This window comes from Lagopus muta, chromosome 5 (genome assembly GCF_023343835.1).
Source record: "Lagopus muta isolate bLagMut1 chromosome 5, bLagMut1 primary, whole genome shotgun sequence".
In the NCBI taxonomy this organism is placed as follows: Eukaryota; Metazoa; Chordata; class Aves; order Galliformes; family Phasianidae; genus Lagopus; species Lagopus muta.
Window position 1 is genome coordinate 2,919,202 of NC_064437.1, and position 12,537 is coordinate 2,931,738.

The following is a 12,537-nucleotide window of genomic DNA, read 5'->3' on the forward strand; positions in this document are numbered from 1 at the left end:
AAATACTTTGGCATACGCCTATCCCACTCCTTTTAATGATGTTGACTTCATTTCCTTTAATACGAAGGAAAAATGTGACACCGACAGAACTTAATTAAATTAATAAGAAGAAACAATAATAAATAATTCCAGTTTGTTGCTGCGGGGTTGCAACACACGGCACAGGAGTTTCACTGCTGGAACATCACCACCCCGCAGCCAGGCTCAGCACGCCCTGAGCTCTCTCCTTGCCCCACACTGCTGCACCAAGGCTATTTGTAAACCCAGGCCCATTCAGACTGGGCCCCGTCAGCAATCCTAACGCCACGTGTGAATTTATGCACACTTCCATCCGTGTGCACATGTGTGTGTCTGCATGTGTATGCATATGTGAGCGCACGGCTGCGTGCATACATATGGTCAGAGTCGTGCACGTATGATTGCATGTCTGCACGCGTGATTGTGTGCATATCTGTGCACACAGCCAGGCACATCTGTGCACGCACCTTGCAGTTCCGCGTGTTTGCACGCAGGCACTTCCAGCCGCACGCCTGCGGACACGCATGTAGCCACGACCGCGCACGCAGACCCGCCCGCTGGTGCCCGGCCGTGCATGTCTCCTCGCACGTCTGCACGCTCCGCGCTGCCCCCGCCGCCCCCTGCCCCGCGCGGCGCGGCCCAGCACAGCTCGTGGCGCCCCCTGCAGGCCGCATCCCACCGCCGCCCGCCCTCCGCACCGCCCCCCCGCGCCCGGCCCCGCGGCCTCGAGGAGGGGTGCGGACCCGGCGGGAGATAAGGAGCGGCGTGAGCTAAAGCCTCCGAGCGCATTGCCTCGATGCGGGTTTCCCGCTCGCTTTCTGACGGTCGCATGAGTGTGGGAACAGGGAATTGGGCTGTACAAAGGGGTGGAGGAGGATGCGGCAGGCAGGAAGGCAGGCGGACAGGCGGCCCCAACCCGTCCGGGGAGCCGCGCTCCCCCCTCATCTGTCTGCAGAGCCGCTCTGCCTTGCCCAGCGCGGTCGGGCAGCACCTCAGCCCCTCTGATCTGCCCACCTGGATGTGACTCTTCCCCCTTCCGGCACCACACAACAGACTGCCCTGGGCCACCAGTAATGGCCGTGGAGCCGAAGGCATTCGGCTGGACCGCCAGTGTTGGCAGCCCCCCGCAGTGCCTATGAGGCACCACCTCCCATGCAAACATCGGTATCAGTTTTAGAGAACAGGAGAATACTGCACCTTAGAGTGCGTGCACAGATTCGAGAAGTGCTTTCCTTTGGCTTTTTGGGATCGATGTCTCAAACCTCCATGGAAAAACACTTTCCACACCAAGTTTCAGCCTGGCAGAGGGCTTTGAGACATGCTCTACAGAAATGCTGAGGCCACCTTGTCGGGCTGACTCGTTCGGTGGTGTTCACAAAGTGAAATACACTTTTTTACCTGCCCGGCCCATTTTTTACCCGTGTAATAAAATATGACACTAGAGGGCGGCCTGTTAATGTAATTCAGTAACGAAGCCGCAGCGGCTGCAGATGGAGAATCGCAGTCTCTGCTATGCGTCGCTCTGGGGCTTGAAGCCGCCCTGGGAACCTTCACCCCCTGAGACAACCAGCAGTGCTGGGACATGGGGAGTGCCTCAAACATCACACCAGAACCCACAACAATACGGATTGCTGTGAAATGTGATTTGCCAACAGAGCAGCGCGACTTGTGTTATGAGCTGTCCTTTTAGCACTTAGTAAATCTGGGAGGAGAAAGTGGCTGGAACTGTCCTCTCCTCTCCCTAATGCCTGACCCTCGTCCTGCCCCAAACCACTGAATGCTTTTACAGCTAAACAATAGGACTGCAGCTACAGCCCACTTATAGGGGACAGCACTGACGCTCGCTCCAATACAGTCCTGCTGATGGCTCTGCACAGCCTTCCCGTGCCCAGGGAGGTCTCCTGCAGTTGCAGAGCCCAGTCTCCTCGTGTCAAACGAGGCTAATATCTGCATGCAATTTAATAAATTAAAGATTCCAAATATTTTTAGAATACCAGACTCAGTATGCATCAGAAATACCAGGTATTATCTAAGTACGAAGTGATGTCATTACTAATATTTACATTTTGTCCTGCCTGGCAGCAGAGATCTCCTTGTTGACAGCAGAACCTTTTCTCCTCCCCAGTTTTAAATCTCTGCCTCAGCTGTGAGCCAGCAGGCGAAGCGATGCGGTCAGATGGGCTGGAAGAGGAGTGAGGATGTGGCTCACAGCACCGTGAGCGTGGGCTGAGACCCGTGACTTTGTAGGTTGCTGCATGGGATGTTTGGAGGTTTGAAGGCGTCCCTGCAGCTCGCTCTGCAATAGCTTCAGTGCCCTGAGACTATCAAAGGCAGCTCGCCATGCTCACTGTGAAACGAGGGAACGTTTTAAGCTGAACTTAGGTGAGACTTTCTTACTGTCTCGAGCAGAAATTGGCCCAAAGTTACAGATGGAAAGAACTTGAATTAGTGGCCTCTTTTCTGAAAACTGATATTCCTTAGCATTTAGCAATAACATGTCTTCAGTTTTTGCTAAATTGCAAACGAGCAATTAATTTTTCAGCACTTGTGCAGAATACTTTAAAAATGGAAACATGAAAGTCTTCTATTAAAATGAAGTTGATAGTATGCACCTGCCACTAATGTACTGTACACTGTGTCTTCCACTCATTATAGTGATGATTTGGGTTGAGATCAAGAGTCATATAGTGAAAATCACTTCAACACGTGCCTGTTCATATGCATAAACTCCTGTGTACCAGATGGCAAAATATAATGACATCTTAAACAGCTAATTGCATAAACCTTGTAATGCAGATAATTGCCCAACCAAAGTATGAGTTAATAATTTCCCACTGTATTGCCTGGCTTGACACTAATTCTAAAGGAAAGTTGTGACAATTCTAACACACTAAAGTTCACCAAGCGGTAATTAAAACTAGCACTTAAAATCATTCGACTTTCAAACCCTTAATTACAATTCAGCGGAATCACTTTGTAGAAATCTAACATTTGTAGATGGTTACATGATAGCTGATATTTCATCACCGTCCCCTGCACGGTGTTCTCCTAAGGCTCGCTTCAGGAGGCACGCAGCTCTCCCTGGAGCCGCGGGGCTGCAATGATTTCCGTACCGCGGTCACTGGGAAGCACTTGGAAAGCAGAGGCTGGGAATAGGGGCGAACACACACATGGTGCTGTAGTGCTACTTTGCATGGCAAGTGGCCATCCTTAATCACCTGATGATACAAACATAAACAAACAATGAGCGCTACCATGAGGAGAGTCAGTTTTCAAGGAGCGGGTTCAAGGAACAGTTTTGCTCGGGTTTGTAAAGGCGCAGAGCTCACAGACAGGCCTGCAGCACAGCATCGCCTGCTCCCCTACATTGAAATCACTGCTGTGGGATCGAAACAATAAAGAATGGAAATATAACTAATGGTAGTATATACAATTTTAGGAGAAATAAGCCCCGTAAGACAAACCCAATTTCTTTCTTTGATGAGGCGCATCAAATAATATGATGAAGGTAAAGACTGAATGATAAAGGTCAATGAAAAGATGCGATGTTCATTTTTTATGGAGATTAGAATTAACACTGTGTGATATTCTGATCAAAAAACATTAGAAATAGCAACAGAGCATGCACTAATTAGATTAGGAATTGGCTAACAGCCTGTTAAAAGCTAGCTATGAATCAGGAAGCGTTATCAAACGAGGGAGTTTTACCAGGATCAGCATCAGGTCAGATGCTAGTTAATGTTTTCTTCAATGAGCTGGATGTAAACACTGTAAATTCACAGCTGATAAATTTGAGGATGACAGGAACGTCGGTGGAGTGACAGACAATGATGAGAATGATATTCCAAGTGATCTCAATTGCTTGATGAGCTGAGCCCATTCAAACACAATCGGTTTTAATACAGACAATATAAGATTATGCAGTTTCTGGTGCTCGCAGTTTTAAAAGATTGTTGGAAAAGTGGAGAGGGTACAGAAAAGAGCCACAGAGAGGATTTCAGGGCTGAAGGAAGTGCTTAATGGTGAAAGACTTAAAGCACTCAATCTGCCTAGCTTACTGGAAAGGAGACTGAGACGTGACATGGGTATAATGTGCGAGGATGTATCTGTGAGATCACTCTGGAAGCATCTGCTAGATACTGATGAAACTCTTAATCTTTCAGAGAAGAATGGCTATCTGCAAGCCAGTCGAGCAAATTCGAGAGAGAAGTTAGATTTGAATAGCAAAAATGGCTGGCGGCAAGGCACAAAGCAGATACTGTGGTTTTTGACATTTTCAAAGTACACCAGAAGAGCTGCCGTAACCAAACACAAGTCAATGCACTTAATGCCGGCACAACAGCACGTAACGATTTGTAGTATATCAAGGGACTTGCTCTAGCCTTCAAAGCTGTGAGTCCATGCACATCAACAGAAATGTTTCTTATGTGTTTGGGAGCAGGAACGTACAGCTGTGCAAAGGACTAATCAAGTAAGAACAAGTCTAACGCATTTCATGGGCTCTACAGACACAGGCCAGGTGTGCGGGTATCATACGTTTATATATCTGTAACAACAAATTATTTCAAAAGGTAAGGATGTGGGGCTTTGGGAAGCACTGAGAGGCAGCTCCCCACTGCAGATGGGTTGCCCCTTGCTGCCTGCTGGCTGGAAGAAGCTGGTTCCTGGAGCCTGGGAAGCAGTGACTGCAGACCGGGGAATCTCCTGCCTAGAATTCTCTTTTATTTGCAGTGTGAATAAGACAGTCCTAGATCAGAGCAGGTCACAGACAGAACGCGAGGCTGAAAGTTCACCCCAGACCTCTTTCTCTGAAGCAGCACTGCCTCAGCAATCTATTCCCATGAGAAAATGCTGATAGTTACTTGTCCTGCTGCTCACACAGCTCCTGGCCTCTGTGACCTCACATACCTGCCTCAGCAGTTCCCAGACACGTATCCTATGCATCCTTTGCTTTCTACAATCATGTTCCTCTCTCCTCCCTCTGAAAAGCTCAAGAACTGCCAAAAACACGATCAATCATAAAACATTTGGAGGCTCTACAATACCACCACACCGTGCATCTGGTCCTAGCTCAGTGTATTGCAGAAGGGAGAGAAGCAGAGGCTTCATCTGATTTCCTTCATTTGTAGCATCTTCAGACTAGCACAGCTCAACTTTGCCTAAATACCTGCTGGGTGAGATGAAAACTGGGATCTAAATGCTGTAAAATCAAAAAGCATGGGCTGATTCTGTGTAGGAGGTCAGAGTAAAAGCTCAACATGACCCTTTCTGCTCTTAAACTTGTTAGCCCACAAAGCGTAACTACCAGGTGTCAGTTGTTTCTACCATTGTTACAGATGGAGGTGACCAGAGATACTGGTAATTCAGTAAAAAGACAAAGCAAAAAATGACATTGGGCAGCATTATTAAATGGTAACTCAGATGCCAAAAGTTGGGAGGGCACAGGAACATCAGTGACAGCAGAGCCTGGACAGCTAGATGGTCTCAAGGACTTAGGCAGGGATCAATCCAGTGGCTGCTGACCTGCCTTTTTGAGCTTGCAGTGGTGCTGGCAATTAACTCTACGCAGGAAATTGTCCCACTGATCGACTCAGAAAGTTAAAATGAAACACAAGCTGAAATGATTTGCTGGGAGAGGTGCAGTCTGAGGGATTTCTTTATCTTTGAAACAACTGTCAGATCCAGGATGAGGTGGTATGATATGAAGGAGACTTATTTCTCAAGCTGTGATCATAAATTGGTCTTCCTCCTTTCTTTCAATGGAAAGTGGTCTGATGGGGATAGTTTATCTTCCAGAAGTGAAACTCTAGAAAACAAGACAGAATACATTGTCATATCTCTTTACTTCTGTAAAGTTAAAATGTCTCGATACCTACTATGCCAGTGTAGAATAAAAGCACTTTCTGATGATAGATATGATCAAAACAGATTAAAGAAATCTCACTAAAGCACCACGCATTCTGACTGTTAATAATTAGGGTGAACTTATCTCCAATGCTTCCTTCCTAACCAGCGTTCACTAGCATTCACACAGCACCAATGTAATACATATTCACCAAGCAGGAACATAACTCAAAGTATTCCTACCTGGCCATGTCTGCCTGGTACTGTCCAGAGGAATCATCTTCTTATCTTCTTCCTTCCATTCTTCAGGATGTTTTCAGGAAAGAGTCAGCCACCACATGTTAGATTCTCCTAAAACTGCATGTCTGGCTTTTACTTTGCATCGTATGTGTCCTGATATCCTCAGACATCAGAGACAGACCAAAGATGTGGTGGTAGGGAGATAAGATGCTTTGGGAAAATGGTGGACCCCCAGATTCAGTTTTCTTATGATTTTGGAGCATTTGCCCTGCACCACTGCTGATAAAATAGCCTTATAAAATACAGCATCGTGTGGGAAGTGGAATCAGCTTCCAGAACTGGTGAAAAGTAACTCGAGATCTGTCACTTTTCCAGATGAACATCTGGCAAGTGATTTTATTTACTTTGATTTCTAAGACCCTAAGGCACCTAGAGATCAGAAAATAGTTCAGTCTGTTCCAAAAAGAAATGAACCTTTCTTCTTAGCATCAGTTCTCAAAATGTTCTTTTGCGTACCTCTATCGCCATGTGTAATTACTTGCAGGTGCCAGCTGGAACACGATGCCTTTTGTCTTTTCTCAAGTGCTTTGGCCAACACGGACCCAACAAACTTGGTTTACCGTGATTAATAGGTTGGCTATTGGTCAGTGACCATTGGAAAAGGACATCTCACAAGATAAGAGCTTTCACTGTCAGTCTTATGGATTGCTTTGCCTCAGATGTACCAGAGCAGTATTGCTGGAACAATTTGCACCTGAATTTGAAGCCAGTGAGACGCACACGGACACACAGAACTCTGTAAGAACTTCCAATTCAGGTGGCTGATGGGGACCAGAACAAGGAATAGAAACCAGTGATTGTGATTGCAGTCAGGTTTGATTTATACACGTTATTTACTTATCATCCATTCCATATTCCTCCAGTTTCGGTTGTTCATAGGGGCTCTTATCACCAAAACCCTCCAGCAGTGTTTGCTGTCTGCTCTGTTAACTGATGATTTCATTGTTCATTACACCTATGTGCAACTGTCAGGAAAGGTTTTGTTCTTTCATCTAAGTGTAAACGAGACTGGTATCCTCCAAACCACGGCGGGATTTCAAACTAGGCAATGGCTTCAGGGAAAATCCTGAAGTTTGCCTGCAAAAAGAGAACAAACTCTTTAGAGATTTTTGTTGCCCAGCAGAATGGCTGCCGGAGGCTTGTCAGGTAGCAGGAAGCCTTTCCCAGGGAGATTCTGCAAGGCTTTGACATTTATATGGTTGCTGTCAGTGTAGCATAACCTCAGGAGCATCATTATCACTGACCTATTGCAGAGCTGCCACCATTTCATGTACTGTATTCTTCAGCAGAGCAATACTGATCAGAGCTTTTCTCAACTCATGCCTTGTCAGCGAGACCTTTTTGCCATGTCCTTTATTTCTGTTTAGACTATAGAGTAATAGTAAAGCAAAGAAACAAAATTCTTAGGAAACAGGGTAAAGTTCTTAGCCCTTTATATCTTTCAGTAGGTCCTCTTGCTTTAAGTAAGCAAAAGATGTCCCTTAGCATTTATTTATGCAGCTGCAGTGGTCAGCGTTGGCAGAAGTGAGGAGGGATTTTGCAAGCTGTGACTGCTGTTGCTCTGGGAGAAGTTTCCTTCTGACAGGAGAGGTGCAGAGGTACCTGGGACTTCTGGCTGCTGGCCCCTTGCTGTTGTATCATGCTGATGTTCTCTCTAAGTTAGAGAGCTCAGCAATGAAACATTTCTGAAGATCTTGGCCGCTTAATTTCTAAAGACAAGTTCTTGTTTACTGTTCAGTGCAGTGAATGGACTCCATCACTGCTTTTATTTCCCTGTTTCATTTTTAACCTCCATCACCTGGCAGTTTCTTTAAATTATTTGATTTATCCACAGCATTCTTCAAGGTTTCTCCCTGTAGATTATTTTACCGTGGCTCTGCACAGTCACACACTACCTTACAGAGCTCTCACTGAGGCTTTTCACACATCCATATGTGATTGCAGCTCCCACTAATGCTTGCCAGTGGGACTTAACGTATGAACACAATTTGGGTTCTGTCTGGGGCTCCACCATAGACTTTCTGGGCAGGATGGTTGGACCTTTGCTGGTCAGTTCTTATGAAACTGAATGCAAAGCTGAGATCTGAAAGTTTGCATTTTACTTCTGCATACCTTTTTCTGCATCTTTAGTGGTTCTCATATCTCCAGGCTCCCCACTATGCTGGTATTCACATGCATATAAGTTAAGTGAAGACAGAACAGTTTCCGTTACAAAGTTGAAATCTTCAATATGTTTTGTAAAACTAATGCATCTTGTACCATCTGTAATCCCACTCCACTGCAATTCAGGGACATGCAAATGTTGAATCATTATTATTTGTTAGCCATAGGAAAATAATGACTCATTTCAGAGTAATTTGTACTGAACATGTGTCCACATCTGAAAGGGGAAATGACCAAGTCAAGGTATGGTCTGTCAGTTTCTTTGCCCAGGAGGTTTTCTGCCTTTAAGCCACACCTGAGAGATTTTTCAGGTGGATTTGTTTTTTTTTAATGTATGATGCTTGGTGATGTTTGCTGAGCTATAATTCTGGGCGCACTAGGGACCAATGAACTAAAGTAAAGCCAAACATGGGCAGGAAGCACTGTATTTCAATACCAGCCTCTCAAGAACAAATTTACTTAGTTTAAGTCTTCACTTTCTACCTCACTGTATGCTTTCAGGCTTGTTTTACTGGTCCTAGAAGTATGAATGTGCCAATAAAGGAGTAACATGATACGACAGTATCCGTTTTCCAGAAGATCTGGCCCCAAACTGAACTACACTACGGGCAGAAGCACATATAACAGCAAAAGTCTATTGAATTCAGTCCACGGGCATTGGGACACGTTTCTGAAGGCCAAACCATAGGCACATCTTATGAAAAAGCCAACTGGCACATTCAGCAAGTTCAGCAAGCGGTAACTCACAGTGTTTTCTGTCACCCAAGGCTGACCAATGCTTCCTGTTTAAAAGTTGATTTTCAGCACTCATAACTTCACCAGGTATTAGCAATTAGAGGACATTCCCCACACTTCATGTTTTTGTCAGGCTGATTTCTTTCTGGAATTCTTTTCATCCGAGCCAATTCATCTATCTCTAAAAAAAGGCACTAGAAAAAAAATGTTTCAGTGTTTCTGGCAGTTTGTCCTTGAAAAGCCCTGTCGACATCATGGTCTGAAGCAATAACTGGGAGATTGGCCTACATCAGCCATTTCTTAAGAGATGCTTCACTGTAGCCTTGAAAATCTATCAAATCTGAAAAGCCTTTACAAGTTCAGAGTTTGCACGTGCTCGATAGAAGTTCTTTAAGCATTAAGTTGCCAGACTCATGCAGGTTTTGTAGGGACCCGACCCCGCTTGGTAGCGCACACAAACCTGTCTCACTGCAGGGGGTTGAGAACCCTGCCCTGCAGCCTCCCTTCAAACATTTCCTGACTTTGCACGCTCGATCTTGCATCCCCACCAGCGTCCTGTGAGCATCCCCTTCGTGTGCAATGGGATGTAATTCACAAATCAGATAATGAGTTAAAATGGCCGTGCCCTCATTGCCTGGTAGGAAGTATGTCTCTTAACTGGTACTAATGGATGGCAGCCGTTAGTTACTCTTACATTAAGGTGCATTCATATTGAAATCTTATACTGACATTATAATGCATTTGATTAAAATGCAGAAGAATTATGCGTTAGATGTCATGTGGCTGGATGGAAGCATAATTTAGCTGAGTCTGCAGATGCAGTCATGCAGGTGTTTCTGTAATTCCGATTCAGTTGGTGAAACTGTTGATGTTCAGTGGCCCTCAAATCACATAACCATCTGCAGTTCAGCTCCTCGTGAAAGGAATTCCTTGTGTTTTTTTTTAATCAGATACCATCACTGGATTCCTGAGCAAAACTTTTGTGGGTTAGACAATATTTAAATGTCAGGTGTTCTGCAGGGAGGAGAGGTACTGCAGACATCAGGCACTTCAGCTGTGCTTGTTAGCTGCACAGCTAATGTAAGGAGAAGTGAAAACCTGGGCTCTTTGGGGGAGCATTTCCCTCACTTCAAGAAGCATTGTGCTTTCTTAATTGGGAAAGAGTTGAAGCCTGAACTGTGTCCAATTTGTGGTTTTCAGAGCTAAATCAAGTCTGGTCTTATACACCCCCCTATAAAGTAGTCGGATACCTAAAAAACACTTCATGTCAGAGGTTTTGTAGTTAGATTTACATTTTCTGCTTAGATCCATTATTAATGAACACAACTGTATTAGCTACAACTCTTGCCACTTCCAGTTTTCATAAACACCAAGATGATGCCAGTTACAATCAGCACAGAGAGAACTAAGCCCAACACTTGGACAGGTCCATGACAGCCAGCAACAGCTCCCATGTACTTAAAGACACACATGCACACCATTTCTTTGCTAGACTGAGGAAGTCTTGAAGGCAGGAAGATGTGATGGAGTATAAAAGAATGTAGGAAGGAGGTATGGACAGCAGGGACAGAGCTACCAGGAGCAGTGCTCCCTCCACAGTGCTGCCCGTGGGGTAACACAGCTTCTGCCCTCTCCTACAGCAATTTCCAGTCCATGGGAGCCATCCTTCCAGTCTGGGAACATCAAGCACTGGCCTGGGATTTGAGGCAGGATGACATTAACTTTTGGAAGTTGATAGACTTGATGTCATTGGAACGCGCTGTGAAGTAATCTAGCTAATGTGCAGTTTTGTCTAGAAAATCTCTGAGAATTGAGCACGGTTCGAAAGAATAAAGCAAGTCAAAATCACAGACTGTTTCTTTTTTACCTCAAGGGTCATTATGTTTATACATTTTGAAAGAGTTACTGAACTAATTTGTAAAAGACTTCTATTTTTTATACTGAGGAAAAATAAAGACCTCACAAGATTTTTAGTCCATCAGCAACATATGGAAACAAGAAAAATCTGTCCTCGGTTGCTGAAGTATTTATTTATCATTGAAATCCCAGACATTTGCATTCAATGTAAGGGCAACGCAAATCTTATGTATAACCTCCTAGAGAATTCGGTTAAAAGCAGTTTTGGATACCTGTAAGTAATTATGCTATCACATTCTCTAACGGATTTAATTCGGGCCAAGTAGCAACTACCGTATGTCCAAAAGATAATGAATTAAAGCAATGCTTTGGCATATCCCCTTTCTGAAATGTTAGCAGCCTCTCAAGTGACTTGAAAAATAGGCTTCAATAAATGGACAGGAAAATATATGCAATTAAATTCAATCAATAAAGCTGTCCTTGACCAAAGTCCAAACATTAAAAACAACTCCAATTGAATTATGAGAAATCCTTTTCTGATTTTAACTAGATTAGTTTAATCACATGTGCACCAAAGTTGCATGCCGTTCCTCAGTAAGTTTATGGAAACAAAAATCAACGCGCGGCTCTGCCTCTCGCTTCAGCTCAGCCCTGGCTTCTCCATAGAGGAGAGCACTGTTCTAGAAGAGCCATTTTCTGTACCAAGGTCACTCGATCAGAGGAAAATGGCAGAGCAGGGTCCCAGGTGACTGCCATAGTTACCAGCCTTCTCTCTTTCACTTCTCCACTACTCATCCCCATACTACAAGGGCTTTTTGTTTCTTCTGGGAAAACAACATTTCTGAAATCCTGAAAAGCAACTCAAGATGTGAAACCTCCTCCAGATCCCAAACTAGAAACCTTCGATTTTTTTTTTCCTTTTCCTTCTCATGCTTTTTCTCCTATCACGATATAGCTGAGGATAAATACTGTAACAAAATAATGATGAGACCGTGCATAGGAACAAGCCACAAACATCTGTAAAAACAGAAATCCTTCATAAAAAAGAAACACCACCAACAAAGAAAAGCATATCAGACAGTGATAAAAATTAGACCTTTGCAATATCAGATATCAAAGGAACCTTCATAAAAAACCATGTCAATACTCAAATCCATTTCTCAGTGAGATAGGAGCACACTAAACAGGAGGAATTAGACGGTTTAAAACTTTGTATAGGAATACCTGACCCTTTTTCCTTTTACCTTAAGGAAAGCAAGAGCTACCCTCCTTCTTCTCTTCCCCAGGGATGTAGGACAGCTGGCAAATGATTTCTCATAAACCAGACAGCCAGCAGCTGGTAATCACAACCCAAGTCTACTTGCCTGAACGAGTAACACCTGAGAGTAAAGCATTGCTAGGTGAGCTCTCTGAGCTGCCTTGCACAATGCAAGCATTCTCTTAAATTTAGAGCAAAACCAGAATATTAGTTTATTTTAGAGCTGACATTTTAGCTGTGAAGCACTTGAGATATGAAAAAGGTAGATCTGGAGAAATAATTCATAAGTAGCAATGTGTTTGTTGAAGTTTTACTCTTCAGAGACTTGTGGTTTTTCTGCAGTTCTTTCCAAAACCAAGGGA

General features: G+C 44.3%; 1 long non-coding RNA gene across 1 annotated transcript; it reads right to left on the reverse strand.

The window, feature by feature from the left end:
• Positions 1-4,650: 4,650 nt before the first annotated feature.
• On the reverse strand, positions 4,651-12,230 carry LOC125693776 (uncharacterized). The gene is made up of 3 exons (XR_007377244.1): positions 12,162-12,230; positions 6,106-11,934; positions 4,651-5,824 (listed from the first exon to the last, which is right to left on the reverse strand). It is a non-coding gene; the product is annotated as an uncharacterized LOC125693776 (long non-coding RNA).
• Between the last annotated feature and the right edge of the window lie 307 nt (positions 12,231-12,537).